General features: G+C 33.0%; 1 non-coding gene across 1 annotated transcript; it reads right to left on the reverse strand.

Moving 5' to 3' along the window:
• Window positions 1–2,774: 2,774 nt before the first annotated feature.
• LOC112719283 (small nucleolar RNA R71) lies at window positions 2,775–2,882 on the reverse strand. The gene has a single exon (XR_003161590.1). It is a non-coding gene; the product is annotated as a small nucleolar RNA R71 (small nucleolar RNA).
• Window positions 2,883–19,380: the final 16,498 nt, after the last annotated feature.

Raw genomic sequence — 19,380 nt, forward strand, 5'->3', positions numbered from 1 at the left:
GGATTCCTGATACACGATGCATGGTTGATCGCCTGACAACCGAGCGCTCGCCTGACAAACGAGCCAGCCATTCTGTGAGATCAGAGTCTTCGTGGTATAGGCTAGAACTGATGGCGGCATTCAAGAGAATCCGGAAGGTCTAACCTTGTCTGTGGTATTCTGAGTAGGATTCAATGATTGAATGACTGTGACGTGCTTCAAACTCCTGAGGGCGGGGCGTTAGTGACAGACGCAAAAGAATCACTGGATTCTATTCCGGCCTGATCGAGAACCGACAGATGGATAGCCGTGCCGTGACAGGGTGCGTTGAACATTTCCACTGAGAGGATGGGAGGTAGCCACTGACAACGGTGAAACCCTTGCTTAAGCTTGCCATGGAAAGGAGTAAGAAGGATTGGATGAAGACAGTAGGAAAGCAGAGAGACGGAAGGGAAGGCATCTTCATACGCTTATCTGAAATTTCTACCAATGAATTACATAAGTATCTCTATCTTTATATTTATATTTTATGCGTTTATCACCATACCCATTTGAGTTTGCCTGACTAAGATTTACAAGGTGACCATAGCTTGCTTCATACCAACAATCTCTGTGGGATCGACCCTTACTCGCGTAAGGTTTATTACTTGGACGACCCAGTACACTTGCTGGTTAGTTGTGCAAAGTTGTAGTGATCACAATTTCGTCCACCAAGTTTTTGGCGCCGTTGCTGGGGATTGTTCGAGTATGGACAACTGACGGTTCATCTTGTTGCTTAGATTAGGTATTTTTTTTTTCTTCAGAGTTCTTAAGAATGAATTCTAGTGTCTCAAGGTGATGTTCTTATCATCACCAAAGCTGATTGATTTTCATCAATTTAGCTCTTGAATGCAATGTCCTGCTGAAGCTTGGTTAGCCATGTCTAATTCCTTTAGACTGAAGCTTTAGACTAACATTGCATGATTCCTGGAATTCTCATTAAGAATTTTGATATCTTTATTTTTTTTTTACTTAATTTTCGAAAAATCCAAAAAAAATTACAAAATCAAAAAATCCAAAAATATTTCTTGTTTGAGTCTAGTGTCTCATTTTAAGTTTGGTGTTAATTGCATGTTTCTATTCTTCTTGCATTCATTCATGTGTCTTAAGGATCTTCAAGTTGTTCTTGATGATTTCTTACTCTGATCTTTGAGTTCTCTTGACTTGAGTGTTTATGTGTCTCATATGCATTCTCATTAGTGTCAGTAGTATACAAACTGCTAAGTTTGGTGTCTTGCATGCATTGTTATTTGATTCTTGTTGCATTTTGATTTTTCCTTATTATTAAAAATCCAAAAATATTTTTATTTGTGTCTTCTCAAGTCAATAATACAGAGAATTGAAGATTCAGAACATACAGCAGAGGAATTACACAGAAAAAGCTGGGCGTTCAAAACGCCCAGTGAAGAAGGACAGACTGGCGTTTAAACGCCAGCCAGGGTACCTGGTTGGGCGTTTAACGCCCAAAAGGGTATAGTTTTGGGCGTTAAACGCCAGAATGTGCACCATTTTGGGCGTTTAACGCCAGGATGGCACAAGAGGGAAGATTCTGTTTTCAAATCAATTTTTTTTCCAGTTTTCAAAGTTTTTCAAAATCAAATCTTTTTCAAATCATATCTTTTCAATCAAATCTTTTTCAAAATCAATTTCTTTCTATTTTTAAAAATACTTGCTATCAATTAATGATTTGATTCAACATTTCAAGTATGTTACCTTTTCTGTTGAGAAAGGTTTAATGTTTGAATCATATCTTTTCTTGTTAGCCAAGTTTTTAATTTTCAAAATCAAATCTTTTTAAAATGTTTCTCAAATCATATCTTCTCAATCACATCTTTTTAAAATTAATCATATCTTCTTAACCACATCTTTTTCAAAATAGTTTTCAATCAAATCTTTTTTATTTCTAATTTCAAATTCTTTTTCAAAAATCACTTGATTTCCTTCCCACTTTTGTTTTCGAAAATTATCAATCAAAGTTTTTCAAAATGTTTTCAAAATCTTTTACTTAATTTTCGAAAATTACTTCCCTTCTTCTCACATCCTTCTATTTATGAACTAACACTATTCCTTAATGCAAAATTCGAACTCCATCTTCTTTGATAAGTTCGAATTTTCTACTTCTGCCTTCTATTTTTCTTTTCCTCTGACACCTTAAGGAATCTCTATACTGTGACATAGAGGATTCCACATTTTCTTGTTCCCTTCTCTTTCTTATGAGCAGGAGCAAGGACAAAAGCATTCTTGTTGAGGCTAATCCTGAACTTGAAAGGACCTTGAAGCGAAAACTAAGAGAAGCTAAGGCACAACTCTCTGTAGAGGACCTAACAGAAATCTTCAAAGAAGAAGAACACATGGCAGCCGAGAACAACAACAATGCCAACAATGCAAGGAAGGTGCTGGGTGACTTTACTGCACCTACTCCCGACTTCTATGGGAGAAGCATCTCTATCCCTGCCATTGGAGCAAACAACTTTGAGCTTAAGCCTCAATTAGTTTCTCTAATGCAACAGAATTGCAAGTTCCATGGACTTCCATTGGAAGATCCTCATCAGTTTTTAGCTGAATTCTTGCAAATCTGTGACACTGTCAAGACTAATGGGGTTGACCCTGAGGTCTACAGACTCATGCTATTCCCTTTTGCTGTAAGAGACAGAGCTAGGACATGGTTGGACTCACAATCTAAAGAAAGCCTGGACTCTTGGGAAAAGCTAGTCAATGCCTTCTTGGCAAAGTTCTTTCCACCTCAAAAATTGAGTAAGCTTAGAGTGGAAGTCCAAACCTTCAGACAGAAGGAAGGAGAATCCCTCTATGAAGCTTGGGAAAGATACAAACAATTAATCAGAAAGTGTCCTTCTGATATGCTTTCTGAATGAAGCATCATAGGTACTTTCTATGATGGTCTCTCTGAACTATCCAAAATGTCTTTGGATAGCTCTGCTGGAGGATCTCTTCATCTGAAGAAGACGCCTACAGAAGCTCAAGAGCTGATTGAAATGGTTGCAAATAACCAATTCATGTACACTTCTGAAAGAAATCCTGTGAACAATGGGACTAGTCAGAAGAAAGGAGTTCTTGAGATTGACACTCTGAATGCCATATTGGCTCAGAACAAAATATTGACTCAACAAGTCAATATGATTTCTCAAAGTCTGTCTGGAATGCAAAATGCACCAAGCAGTACTAAGGAAGCTTCATCTAAGGAAGAAGCTTATGATCCTGAGAACCCTTCAATGGAAGAGGTGAATTACATGGGAGAATCCTATGGAAACACCTATAATCCTTCATGGAGAAATCATCCAAATTTCTCATGGAAGGATCAACAGAGACCTCAACAAGGTTTCAACAACAATAATGGTGGAAGAAACAGGTTTAGCAATAGCAAGCCTTTTCCATCATCTTCTCAGCAACAGACAGAGAGTTCTAAGCAGAATACCTCTGACTTAGCAACCATGGTCTCTGATCTAATCAAAACCACTCAAAGTTTCATGACTGAAACAAGGTCCTCCATTAGAAATTTGGAGGCACAAGTGGGACAGCTGAGCAAGAAAATTACTGAACTCCCCCCTAGTACTCTCCCAAGCAATACAGAAGAAAATCCAAAAGGAGAGTGCAAGGCCATCAACATGGCCGAATTTGGGAGGGAGGAGAGGCAGTGAACGCCACTGAGGAAGACCTCAATGGACATCCACTGGCCTCCAACGAGTTCCCCAATGAGGAACCATGGGAATCTGAGGCTCAAAATGAGACCATAGAGATTCCATTGGACTTACTTCTGCCATTCATGAGCTCTGATGAGTATTCTTCCTCTGAAGAGGATGAGTATGTCACTGAAGAGCAAGTTGCTAAATACCTTGGAGCAATCATGAAGCTAAATGACAAGTTGTTTGGAAATGAGACTTGGGAGGATGAAACCCATTTGCTCACCAAAGAACTGGATGACTTGTGTAGGCAGAAATTGCCTCAAAAGAGACAGGATCCTGGGAAGTTTTCAATACCTTGTACCATAGGCACCATGACCTTCAAGAAGGCCTTGTGTGACTTAGGGTCAAGTGTAAACCTCATGCCTCTCTCTGTAATGGAGAAGTTAGGAATCTCTGAGGTGCAAGCTGCAAAAATCTCACTAGAGATGGCAGACAATTCAAGAAAACAAGCCTATGGACTTGTAGAGGATGTTCTGGTAAAAGTTGAAGACCATTACATCCCTACTGATTTCATAGTCCTAGAGACTGGGAAGTGCATGGATGAATCCATCATCCTTGGCAGACCCTTCCTAGCCACAGCAAAGGCTGTGATAAATGTTGATAGAGGAGAATTGATCATTCAAGTGAATGAAGAATCCTTGGTGTTTAAGGCCCAAGGATATCCCTCTGTCACCATGGAGAGGAAGCATGAAGAGCTCCTCTCAAAACAGAGCCAAACAGAGCCCCCACAGTCAAACTCTAAGTTTGGTGTTGGGAGGCCACCACCAACTCCTAAGTTTGGTGTTGAACCCCCACATTCAAACTCTAAGTTTGGTGTTGGGAGGTTCCAACATGGCTCTGAGCATCTGTGAGGCTCCATGAGAGCCCACTGTCAAGCTACTGACATTAAAGAAGCGCTTGTTGGGAGGCAACCCAATGTTATATTTTATCTATTTCCTTGTTATTTTATGTTTTTTTTTTGTAGGTTGATGATCATGAGAAGTCACAAAATCAATGAAAAAAGCAAAAACAGAATGAAAAGCAGAAGGAAAAACAGCACACCCTGGAGGAGAGCGTACTGGCGTTTAAACGCCAGTAAGGCTAGCTGTTGGGCGTTTAACGCCCAGTCTGGCACCATTCTGGGCGTTTAACGCCAGAAAGGGGCACCAGACTGGCGTTAAACGCCAGAAAAGGGAAAGAAGCTGGCGTTAAATGCCAGAAATGGGCACCAGCCCGGCGTTTAACGCCAGAAATGGCTAAAAACGCAATTTTGCATGCCATTTGGTGCAGGGATGACTTTTCCTTGACACCTAAGGATCTGTGGACCCCACAGTATCCCGACCTACCCTACCACTCTCTCTCTTCTTCCCCATCCACCAATCACCTTAACACCTCTTCCCCAAAAACCCTTCACCTATCAAATCCCTTCTTTCTCTTCACCACTCACATCCATCCCTCATAAAACCCCACCTACCTCACCATTCAAATTCAAACCACTTTCCCACCCAAACCCACCCTCAATTGACCGAACCCTACCCTTCCCCCACTCCTATATATACCCTTTTTCACTCCTTCATTTTCACACAACCTAAACACCACTTCTTCCCCTTCTTGGCCGAAAACAAAAGCCATTCCCATCTCCTTCATTTCTTCTTCTTCTACTCTCTTCTTTCTTAATTTGCTCGAGGACGAGCAAACCCTTTAAGTTTGGTGTGGTAAAAGCATTGCTTTTTGTTTTTCCATAACCATTTATGGCATCCAAGGCCGGAGAAACCTCTAGAAAGAGGAAAGGGAAGGCAAAAGCTTCCACCTCCGAGTCATGGGAGATGGAAAGATTCATCTCAAGGGTGCATCAAGACCACTTCTATGAAGTTGTGGCCTTGAAGAAGGTGATCCCCGAGGTCCCTTTTTCACTCAAAAAGAGTGAATATCCGGAGATCCGACATGAGATCCGAAGAAGAGGTTGGGAAGTTCTTACCAACCCCATTCAACAAGTCGGAATCTTAATGGTTCAAGAGTTCTATGCCAATGCATGGATCACCAAGAACCATGATCAAAGTGTGAACCCGGATCCAAAGAATTATCTTACTATGGTTCGGGGGAAATACTTGGATTTTAGTCCGGAAAGTGTAAGGTTGGCATTCAATTTGCCCATGATGCAAAGAGATGAACATCCTTACACTAGAAGGGTCAACTTTGATCAAAGGTTGGACCAAGTCCTCACAGTCATATGTGAAGAGGGCGCCCAATGGAAGAGAGATTCAAGAGGGAAGCCGGTTCAATTGAGAAGGCATGACCTCAAACCCGTGGCTAGAGGATGGTTGGAGTTTATCCAACGCTCAATCATTCCCACTAGCAACCGGTCCGAAGTTACCATAGACCGGGCTATCATGATTCATAGCATCATGATTGGAGAAGGAATAGAAGTTCATGAGGTTATAGCTCAAGAGCTTTATAAGGTGGCGGACAAGTCCTCTACCTTGGCAAGGCTAGCCTTCCCTCATCTCATTTGTCACCTCTGTTATTCAGTTGGAGTTGACATAGAGGGAGACATCCCCATTGATGAGGACAAGCCCATCACTAAGAAGAGGATGGAGCACACAAGAGACCCTACTCATCATGAGATCCCTGAGATTCCTCAAGGGATGCATTTTCCTCCACAAAACTATTGGGAGCAACTAAACACCTCCCTAGGAGAATTGAGTTCCAACATGGGACAACTAAGGGTGGAGCATCAAGAACACTCCATCATCCTCCATGAAATTAGAGAAGATCAAAGAATCATGAGAGAGGAGCAACAAAGACAAGGAAGAGACATTGAGGAGCTCAAGCACTCCATAGGATCTTCAAGAGGAAGAAAGAGCCGCCATCACTAAGGTGGACCCGTTCTTTAATTTCCTTGTTCTTTATTATTCTGTTTTTCGAAAATTAATGCTTATGATTATCTATGTTTGTGTCTTGTGATCATTAGTGTCTTAGTGTCTATGCCTTAAAGTTATGAATGTCCTATGAATCCATCACCTTTCTTGAATGAAAAATGTGCTTAATTGAAAAAGAGAAGAATTGCATGAATTTTGAATTTTATAACAGTTTAATTATTTTGATGTGGTGGCAATGCTTTTGTTTTCTGAATGTATGCTTAAACAGTGCATATGTATCTTGAATTTGTGGTTCATGAATGTTGGCTCTTGAAAGAATGATGAAAAAGGAGACATGTTACTGAGGATCTGAAAAATCATTAAAATGATTCTTGAAGCAAGAAAAAGGCAGTGAATACAAAAAAAAATTTGAAAAAAAAAAGAGAAAAAGAAAGAAAAAGAAAGAAATAAAGTTGTGATCCAAGGCAAAAAGAGTGTGCTTAAGAACCCTAGACACCTCTAATTGGAGACTCTAGCAAAGCTGAGTCACAATCTGAAAGGGTTCACCCAATTATGTGTCTGTGGCATGTATATATCCGGTGGTAATACTGGAAGATAGAGTGCTTTGGGCCACGGCCAAGACTCAATAAGTAGCTGTGTTCAAGAATCATCATACTTAACTAGGAGAATCAATGACACTATCTGGATTCTGAGTTCCTAAAGATGCCAATCATTCTGAATTTCAAAGGATAGAGTGAGATGCCAAAACTATTCAGAGGCAAAAAGCTAAAAGCCCCGCTCATCTAATTAATACTGATCTTCATAGATATTTTTGGAATTCATTGCATATTCTCTTCTTTTTATCTTATTTTATTTTCAGTTGCTTGAGGACAAGCAACAATTTAAGTTTGGTGTTGTGATGAGCGGATAATTTGTACGCTTTTTGGCATTGTTTTTAGTATGTTTTTAGTATGATCTAGTTAGTTTTTAGTATATTTTTATTAGTTTTTAGTTAAAATTCACTTTTCTGGACTTTACTACGAGTTTGTGTGTTTTTCTGTGATTTCAGGTATTTTCTGGCTGAAATTGAGGGACCTGAGCAAAAATCTGATTTAGAGACTAAAAAGAACTGCAGATGCTGTTGGATTCTGACTTCCCTGCACTCGAAGTAAATTTTCTGGAGCTACAGAAGCCCAATTGGCACGCTCTCAACGGCGTTGGAAAGTAGACATCCTGGGCTTTCCAGCAATATATGATAGTCCATACTTTGCCCAAGATTTGATGGCCCAAACCGGCGTTCAAAGTCACCCTCAGGAATTCCAGCGTTAAACGCCGGAACTGGCACCAAAATGGGAGTTAAACGCCCAAACTGGCATAAAAGCTGGCGTTTAACTCCAAGAAGAGTCTCTACACGAAAATTCTTCATTGCTCAGCCCAAGCACACACCAAGTGGGCCCGGAAATGGATTTTTATGTCATTTACTCATCTCTGTACACCCTAGGCTAATAGTTTTCTATAAGTAGGACATTATACTATTGTATTTTCATCTTGGTTCTTCCGGTTCCCTCTCTGGGACCGAAGCCAATGATCACTCTTGTTCTTATGTATTTTCAACGGTGGAGTTTCTACACACCATAGATTAAGGTGTGGAGCTCTGCTGTACCTCGAGTATTAATGCAATTACTATTATTCTTCTATTCAATTCCGCTTGTTCTTGTTCTAAGATATCACTTGTTCTTCAACTTGATGAACGTGATGATCCGTGACACTCATCATCATTCTCACCTATGAACGTGTGACTGACAACCACCTCCGTTCTACCTTAGATTGGGTGAATATCTCTTGGATTCCTGATACACGATGCATGGTTGATCGCCTGACAACCGAGCGCTCGCCTGACAAACGAGCCAGCCATTCTGTGAGATCAGAGTCTTCGTGGTATAGGCTAGAACTGATGGCGGCATTCAAGAGAATCCGGAAGGTCTAACCTTGTCTGTGGTATTCTGAGTAGGATTCAATGATTGAATGACTGTGACGTGCTTCAAACTCCTGAGGGCGGGGCGTTAGTGACAGACGCAAAAGAATCACTGGATTCTATTCCGGCCTGATCAAGAACCGACAGATGGATAGCCGTGCCGTGACAGGGTGCGTTGAACATTTCCACTGAGAGGATGGGAGGTAGCCACTGACAACGGTGAAACCCTTGCTTAAGCTTGCCATGGAAAGGAGTAAGAAGGATTGGATGAAGACAGTAGGAAAGCAGAGAGACGGAAGGGAAGGCATCTTCATACGCTTATCTGAAATTTCTACCAATGAATTACATAAGTATCTCTATCTTTATCTTTATGTTTTATGCGTTTATCACCATACCCATTTGAGTTTGCCTGACTAAGATTTACAAGGTGACCATAGCTTGCTTCATACCAACAATCTCTGTGGGATCGACCCTTACTCGCGTAAGGTTTATTACTTGGACGACCCAGTACACTTGCTGGTTAGTTGTGCGAAGTTGTAGTGATCACAATTTCGTCCACCAAGGTACAATGAGAAATATAACTTGGTCCTAACCTAGGAGAAAATGCTCTGGTTTCAGAAGCCCCGGGAGCAATGGGTAAGGTTTGGTGACAGAAATACGAAGTTTTTCATATGCAGACTATTATTAGACGAAAAGTAAACAAAATTCATGGGCTCTTTATGAGTGATGGGTCCTAGTCCTCTGATTCGGAACTTCTTCAGAAGGAGGCATTGGCATTTTATAAAACTCTCTTTTGTTCTACTGAACCGGTGGAGGTGGACTATTTGGGAGATTTTCCAAAGCCCTCCTTTAGCCGTGAGGCTTGTGAGAATCTCCTAAAGCCGGTCACGTTGTTGGAAGTTAAAGCAGTAATGGATAGTATGAGTCTTCTCAAAGCCCCGAGGCCAGAAGGGTTTCAAGGGTACTTCTTCAAAGAATATTAGGATGTTGTTGGGCAAGATGTGTGGCATTTAGTTCGAAAGGTTTCTTAGGGGGAGGTGATTAATCCAACTATGTTGGAAACACTTATTGTGTTATCCTAAAGGTTGACGTTCCAAGCAGAATGAAGAATTTTCAACTGATCAATTTTTGCAACGTCATGTACAAGATTGTAACTAAGGTGCTGGTAAGCCGCGTTAGACCTTACTTAGCAGACTTTATTAGTCTGAATCAGGGATGGTTTATTCCTAGAAGAGGAACTCCTAATAATATCATTGTGGCAAAAGAGGTACTTCATTTCTTAAAGAAAACTAAATCAAAGAAGGGTGCTATGGCTTTCAAGATAGATTTAGAGAAGGCTTATGACAGGGTCGACTGGAAGCTTTTGGAATTTACTTTGGATAGCTTTGGCTTTCCTAGCTCTATTATAAATCTCATTATGAAGTGTATTCAAGCATCCTCTCTTTCAATTCTGTGGAATGGGAACAGGTTAGAAGGTTTCCAACCTAGAAGAGGGCTCCGGCAAGGGGATCCCATGTCGCCATACCTTTTCGTCCTTTGTGTGGAGATGCTAGCATGCTTTATTTCAAACCATGTTGAGTTAGGGGTGTGGGACCCGGTTGTTGTCTCATGGAAAGGGCCGAGAATTTCGCATCTAATGTTTGCTGATGATCTCCTCTTGTTCTGTAAAGCTAGCAAAACTCAAGTTCAACAAGTCATGCATTCTTTGAACTTGTTCTGCAAGGCCTCGGGCCTGAAAGTGAACTTAGATAAGTCGAAAGCTGTCTGCTCTAAGAATGTGCCTAATAGACAAAGGGAGGTGCTGGCTGGTGTGTCGTCAATCAGATTTGCTCGACTTAGGTAGGTATTTGGAGGTTAATCTCAACCATCCGCGAGGCTCTAGAACAGCTTGCTTAGAGTCGGTGGAGAAAATTAGAAGTAGATTGTCTAACTAAAAAGGTCGTCTCCTAAATAGGGCTGGCAGACTTTGTCTTATAAAATCTGTGGCATCTTCCCTCCCTATCTACCAGATACAAGTTGAGCTCTTTCCCAATAAGGTTAGTTCCAAGATTGACTCTATTATGTGTAATTTCTTATGGAAAGGTAAGACAGATGAGCGGGGCTTGAATTTGGTGAAGTGGAGTACAGTGGTAACTCCCAAAAGATATGGGAGTCTAGCTATTCAGGATACTCGAAGTGTTAATATGGCTCTTCTTGGTAAATTGGTCTGGCAGATCTTTCAGGAAAGAAACAAGCTTTGGGTGCGCATTATGCTTGCGAAATATATGCAAGGAAATAAGTCTTTGGATCTAGTTTGCCATATGCATGCTTCGAAAATCTGGCGCACCATCACAAAAGTTGCTAGGAGATTAAAAGAGGGTTATGTGTGATGTACAGGCCCTCTAACTCAGTCCTTTTGGTATCATCCCTGGAAGCCTTCAGGAGCTCTTGCTCAGGAGGTTCCTTTTGTGCATATCTCGGATACAGTTTTCTCGCTTGGCGATGTATGATTTGGGGGGTGACTGGCACTTGGAGGGGCTTTATACGGTTCTAATATTACTTCTCATAATTCATCTCTGCTAGAAGTGGTTGTTCTCAACTGGTATTGGGGACTGAATGATACTATGGTTTACTCCACAAGGAGTGGCTATGAGTAGCAGCTGGAACAAAAGGTTCAGTGGGATGCTAATGAGACATGGCTATGGCTATGGCGTATGAATATCCCAGAGAAGGTTAAGGGACTAATTTGGCTTTGTTTACATAATGCTATTCCCACTGCCAGTTTTCATCGCAGTAAAAACTTGAAAATCACGGATATATGTCCCAGGTGCAATGAGGTGCCAGAAATTGCAGAACATTGCCTCAGATTTTATAATAAAGTTCAGTCTATTTGGAAATGTCTAGAGGTGGGAACAAGCAGAGGGATGTCTCTTTGGAGTTTCAGGCTTGGCTTCGGGTTTATCTTAGAGCAACAGAAGCTATCTTTGCTGCAAGACTCTGGTGTATCTGAAGAGATAGGAACAATGATATTTTCAATCCAAATGATAGTTGGAGCATGAAAAAGGTCATCATGTTTGCTAGACACTCAGCGGTTGAATATGGTATTGTTAAGTGCACTAATCAGGTTTCCTCCCATCCTTCTTTGATTGATTCCTCGTGTCCTCCTCCCTTAAATGTTGTGAAACTTAATTGCAATGCAAGCATCTTTGAGCAAAAACATCTTGCTGGTTTTGGGTGCGTCCTTAGGAATGATTCTAGTAAGTGGTTGACAGGCTGCTCGGTAAGCATTCCAACAGGTCTGATCACTTGGTGTGAGTTTTATGCCATTTGGAGGGGTCTTTGCTTGGCCTGGGATTATGGGAATAATGAGATTATTTGTGAAATAGATTGCTTGGAGGTTTATCTTTTAATCACCAAGGATTTTGCAGGGATGCGAAGGATTTTAATGATCTTCTTCTAAAGATTGCTGAGATGATGCAACGGAATTGGGTGGTTCATGTCCATTTGATCCAGATAACAGCGAACACAGTTACTGATCTTTTAGCAAGGATAATGACACGTCATAGTCTTCCTTATATAGAATACCTTGTCCCTTGTTTTGTTGTTCAAGAGATCATTAGGAAAGAGATGTCCTCTTCAACTTAATTGCTCTCCGTTCCTTTCTCAGTCATTAAAAAACTATAAAAGTACGAATTAGAGATGTATAGCACAATACTTCCCTTGCTTAGGATAATTAATTACTCCTTTTAAAATTTCTCTATCTTTTTTCAATGATAGTTGGTGTTCACAAAATTACTGAAATCAATCTTACAGTTGAGAATTTATGTGTATATATACGAGTAATAAGGTTATAGACACTACTGAGTTAAGAAAATTCTCCATTGTCATACTCAATTAAGATGGTTTGGCTCGATGAAGATGTGAGTTTCCTACCACTTTTTTAATTAATATTAAGCTTGTGTTATTGATATTTTAAATGTGTTTATTTATCCCATTTTAATTGCTTTCTATTTTTGTTTATCAATTCTAGTGACTAGGGAGGAAAAATACATGTCTCGATTAAAAAGACTCTTGTGTCTTGATTCTTAAATTTTTATAAGAGAATAAATAGCTTATCAAATCGCGTATTTTGGTGTTAGGCGCAATGTGAGTAACTTCAAAACTACATATCATGAGTATATGGTGAATTTAAACCAACGTACCAATGTGCGTAGATTTTTGAAATCGTCAAGTATCCAACATATGGATTTAATTTTATGATTTTTGACATTCTCAATGCTCTTGAGTTCGATTACTTTGACATTCTCAATGCTCTTGAGTTCTATTACATATATTTGGTTGGTAAATTTATTGTTTTAGTCAGTGATAAATTTATTTATTTATTTTATTGAAAATTTCGGTTGTATTTTTTTAGTAAACTTATTGACAATAGTTTTTATTTTAATTTATTTTAGATATTATTAGATATATTTCTAAAATTAAGAATGAAAAGAATTTTAAAAAAGATAACAAATCTACTAACTACCAAAAATAATATTATTGAATTAAAAGCCAACGATGAATAATTAATTTTTTTTTGATTCTTTGACTATTACCTTTTATTGTACATAACTTACTCTACATTTGTATAACCATATAAATATAATAATTTATTTTTTATGTAATTCTGTGTTAAAAATAAAAATAGGAATATAGAATTATTTGACATGCACACGTACACTACATAAAAGGCACGCAATGAATTTGCAATATTTTTTTATTCGCACTTTGGATATATTTTTATTCGCAGCCAAATTTACAATATTTTATGCTCTTTTAAGTTTTAACAATATTTTATGTTTTCTCTTTTTATTTGTTGATTGTGATTGATCTCTATAAAATTAGAATGATTAATTAATTTTTAAGTTGTAACTTTTTTTGAATTAAAATATTTTTTATATATTTAAAAGATTTTAATTTATTAAAAAAAATATTTTTGGTAAATCAGTTTGTTTTTTGGTGAATAAATTTGCAACTGGTCTTTATAGAATTAATTAATTTGTTGATCATGATTGATATTTATAAAACTAAAATAATTAATTAATTATTATTTTTTAAATCGTAACTATCTTTTGAATAAAAAATAATTTATAAATTATGTTTACAATTTGTATGTAGTTGGTATAATTTTAAAGGATCGTTGATGTTTTGAATTTTAAAATATAAACTATGTTATGCTTTGATACAATTTATTGGTTGTTAATTTTTAAATTATAATTTTTTTTTTTTAAATTATAACTTTAAGTTTTATGTATCTAATTGTTATATATATATATATATATATATATATATATATATATATATATATATATATATATATAATATTAAATATTGTATTTGCTATAAAAAAATAATAAAGTGTATATTTTTTAGCAATTATACACAAAAATTAAATATTTTTTTAAATTCTCGCAATAAGAATGGAGTTGAATGTTTCCTAAAGCAAGGCTATCTATTTAGGCAACTTTGTAAAAGTTGAATGTTTTGTTGTTAATAGATATATATCGAATGACAAAAGCATATATAGTGGCAGAGTGCAAAGGGGCGATAATGGGGCCATGGCGCCATGGCGCCTAAATTCTTTTATAAAAAAATTATAATACTTTTTTAATAAATAAAAATAATTCAGTTGGTTTAAATATTTTATTATAATTTAAAGTACTTAGATTTAATCTATATTTTTTGTTTTTATTACATAATAATTTTTAATTTTAAACATTAAAAACATGTTAAATTTGGACTGAATTGGATAGAATTTTGTTGATTTTCGTAACAAAAAGAAAAATATAAAAATTAAAAAGATCATCTAATAATTAAATTAAAAAAATTATATATTCAAATAAATTAGGACAAACAATATTTTCTCTATCTTTAAGATCAAATATAAAAAATTAAGTATTTTTTATTTTTATTTATTTAATTTAATATTATTTTATATTTTACTGTTTATTTAATTTAATTTTTATATGATAAAAAATATTAAAGTATTCAATAAATATTGATATTATTGTACAATTATAAATTATTTTTTATTTTTTATCTGTAAAATTATTTATTTATTATCTTATTAGTAACAAATTTAAAGAATAATTATATCTATAAATTTTATTTTAATATAATATTATTATTAAAATTTTATGTTAAATTTTTTATTCCTCCAAAATTTTGTTTCAAAGCCATTTATTATAGCAATTAGTTTCATCAATCGAACAGATGATGGAATCAGATAAATGCTTCAAATAATTAATTTGTATTGGTTGAGTAGTCAGTTCATTCGTCTACTTAAGCAATTGTCAAAGATTCGAATCTCGTCTTATACATGCAGTAATCCATTGACCAACAGCGATAAACCCTTAAATGAAGTTTTGATCCGCGACGAATTAATCCATAACCTATCGGATTGAGAGATACCGTGAACAAAAAAAAATTTTCAATGCTTCGTACTTCCAAAACCATTAACTAGACTATAGCATTATGAGCTCGTTTAAATGAGTTTTTAAATTTTTTTAAATTTATTTTATAAATTATTTTTTAAAATATTTTTTTGAAAAAAATAATTTTATGTTTAGATATTTTATATATTTTTTATTTATCAATTATTTTAGGTATAATGATATAAAAATATTTATTTATTTATTGATTATATAAAAATATTTTTTAATAAAAAAATCTTTATTGATTATATTTTTAAAAAAATTATTTTTTATTCTCTTAATACTTTTATTTTTATTATTATAAATTTATCAAATATATTAAAAAATAAAAAAAGATTTTTTTCGACAACTTAATATTATCCAAACAAACTCTATAAAAAAATGAACAAGATCTAAATAAATGCTCTCTTCTATATATGATGCTTAAAATTCATTGGTTGGATTAAAAATAAAAGGATAGATCCTACCTTCTTATTTCCATAATAACTTTAGATAAATTAGACAAAAAATCTAGACACAAAAAATATTTCCCTACATATAATTCCATAAATACGACGGCCCATCTAGAAGAAGGCCCCACAGAGATTTGGACAAAATTTACAAATATGACAACTGAAAATCAGTTAGTTTTGGATTAGTCTCTCAAGACAATATATTTGGAGATCTAAGAGACAGATACTTGACCAAAAAAAAAAAGAGACAGATAAAAAAATAAACACTACTTATAAAATTTTAAATCAAACATTTTAATTTCATTAAATTTCTATTATCTAAAAATTTTTGAGAATTATTTTCATTAAATAAATTAATTTTTTTGTTGATCATTTTTAATCAAATTTTTAATATACATATTAGATAAACAAATTTCTAAATTTTTTTATATAAAACAATTAAATCCGAAAAACTACTTAATATACTAAAACAGGGTTTTCTCCCAATTAATGAAAGTGAGGTGTCAATTTCTCATGAATTCATTTTTTTCCAAAATAAAAGCACTATTTTTTCTTTTAAATTTATTTTAGAAAAATATCTTTATTATAATTATGTTACAATTATATTATAATTAGCATTTAATGAATAATGCATGATTATACTAATTTAAAAAAATATTTTTATTATAATTATATAAAAATCAATATTTAATAAATTATCAACTAATGAAAATGAAGTGTCAATTTCTCATGAATTTATTTTACTTCCAAAATAAAAGCACTATTCTCTCTTCTAAATTTATTTTAGAAAAATATCTTTATTATAATTATATTATAATATTATAATTATATTACAATTAGCATTTAATAAATAATTCATAATTATACTAATTTAGAAAAATATCTTTATTATAATTATATAAAATCAATATTTAATATATTATTAAACTAATTATCAATTAAAAATATTTTTAATCATTTTAATTATATTGATACCATTCTAATTCTCACTCAATATGTAATAATTTTATTAGTGGTAAATTATTACATTAATGGTAACCCATTTATAATAATAATAATAATAATAATAATAATAATAATAATAATAATAATAATAATAATAATAATAATGATAATAATAATAATAATAATAATAATAATAATAATAATAATAATAAATATCAATAATTAAATGCTAAAATAATTGTCATTGTCTATCTAACTTCAATTAGTTAAAAATTTTAATTTAGTTGCTATGTTTTATTTTCTACATAATTATGTTAATTGTCAATCATTATACTTCAAATTAACATTTAATATATAATTATGGTAATTGTCAATAATTTTTTTTATAATTATACATCAAATAAGCATTTAATCCATAATTATGTTAATTTTCAATCATTTTAATTTTCAATCATTGTAATATAATTTTAAATTAGTCGTAATTTTTGGCAAGTTGATATTATATCTACCTTAAAAAATTAAAATAAGAATCTATGATTCTAATCATGATAAAAATGTATATGATATGATAATTGTTTATTCAATCGTGGCAAATATATGATGTATAACGTAAATAATAAAAAATTAACTTAATAACAACTGATTTATATAATTATTTTTGTTCTAATAAATGCTATAAATAGTATTTTTTGTGGTCCGTGAGTCCAGATCTGAGAGTCAACTCATTTTTTTAATTTATTATTCTTCCTTACTACTTTATATAATAAGAATGTATTCTTCGTTTTTCATCAAAGTTGATCCTTTTAAAGTACAATTTATAATTTTTTTAGTATTTTTTATATACTCATTCTATTATATTATTCTTTTGATAATTTAATAATTGTTCTTATGCCAATTTATTCTTTTCATCTAATGTTCTAGTGTGATTGTCTTTTGCCGCAATCGTTTACCATGCACCACATTTATCAAATATCATCTCAAGTTGTATTCACTTATTCAGGTTCTAATTACATGAATGTAAGCGTCTAACGAAGGGGCAGTACCGGAGGATGGTTGGATCTACTCACATATTATGACCAACCTAATGGAATGTGGGTAAAGTTAGTTTTCTTAGGAGAAGTTCGATTTTTGATTGAGGAATTATTTTCACGGAGTTTTGTAGGCCAAGTTCAAGTTTCATCCCCTCTAAATCTTTGAAGTGGAGTACATAATGAGATTGAATTTTCTCAATTTAAGTTCAATTTTGGTAAATTCGTGTCAAACTCGAAGATGCAATTTTAACAATTGGTAATATATTCAAATTTTCTTATTTTAAACTTTTCATAATTAAAATAATTTTATAACATATTGTGATTTTTTTTTCAGAAATTACCAGCCTTCTTTTGTATCAATGCAATGTCATTGAGGAAAATAAATGTTAGTTTAATTTCTCGGTGTGACAATTTTATACCTTGTTGCATTGCATGAATAGCAGATGATTAGACTTATTTAATAAAAGGATAGTCTGAATTTACACGAATTCTAAACGTTCAAACTTATGATGTTGTTTTAGTTGGTTGTTATTAGGAGAATGACTATAATCTATACGTATCTAAATACTAGAATAGATTAAATACTATTTACGTAATTTGTTTTTAATATTGGTATTTGATTAAATTAGTTTTAGAGAAATTTAAATTATTGCATCCATTTATATATTACAACTATTCTTCTTGGATATGTTATTTTTAAATTTTTTAATATAAAATTTCTTTTTTTATTATTTCGATTTTTAAGTTTATTTTCTTTCTTGGATATATGTATCACCTTTTTTTTTTAAATTCAGATTAGTAATACAATTATTAAGAGAAGTATAATTCATCAATAAATTAGAGTGATTAAAAGTTTAACTATTTTGTGTGGACACAAAATAGATTAATCAAGATTAAGGCGTGGTAAAAGAAAAAGAGTCACAATACGTGATTTTGCTTTTCTTGCTAACATACAAATGAAGATACGTGAAAAAAATTAAAACATCATTATTTAAAAAGAAATTGTTAATCATGCGTATGAATGAAAATTAGGAAATACACATAGATATAACAAATAAAATTATTGCATGATTATAGAATAAAAAATAATTATATATATATATATAAGAAAATAATTATAACAAGAAATAATTAATATATGTGATTTAAATATTTTTATGTATAATTAATATATATGTATACATAAATAAAAAAATATTTAAAATTATTTAATAAAATTAATATATACGTATACATAAATAAAAAAATTACTGTAATTTATGAAAATTATACATACAATGATATTAATAATAAAGAATAAAAAAATTATTGAATAATTGTAGACTCAAAAAGAAATAATCATGACCAAAAAATAATTAATATATATAACTTAAATATATTTGTATATAATTAATATATATGTATAAATTAAATAAAAAAATATTTAGAATCATTTAACAAAATAAATATATTCTGAGAATAAATTTTTTTAAATAAACAATTAATATATACATATACATAAATAAGAAAATTACTATGATTTATGAAGATCATTACATGTATGATGATATTAATGGAATAATAACATCATTGAATAATTGTAAGCTCAAAGAAAAATATTCATAATAAAAAAATAATTAACATTTGTGACTTAATATATATGTATATTTAAATAAGAAAAAATTTAAAATTATTTAAACAAAATAAATAAATATATCCTACAAATAAAAAAATCATTAACTAAACGATCAATATATATGGGTAGCATAAATAAAAAAAATTAATAAAAAAAATAATACATTTTTTATTTTGGGAATAAAATGTAAATAATTATAATATAATGATTTGTTTAACTATTAATATTTATAATTGTTATTTCAATCATAAATTTAGAAAAAGAAAGAGATTAACAAAAACGATTAATAACTACATTAGAATTGATATACTTAACACCAGATTAAGAAAAAACGACGAACGCATAACGTGTTAT

The sequence above is a fragment of the Arachis hypogaea genome, chromosome 10, assembly GCF_003086295.3.
Source record: "Arachis hypogaea cultivar Tifrunner chromosome 10, arahy.Tifrunner.gnm2.J5K5, whole genome shotgun sequence".
In the NCBI taxonomy this organism is placed as follows: Eukaryota; Viridiplantae; Streptophyta; class Magnoliopsida; order Fabales; family Fabaceae; genus Arachis; species Arachis hypogaea.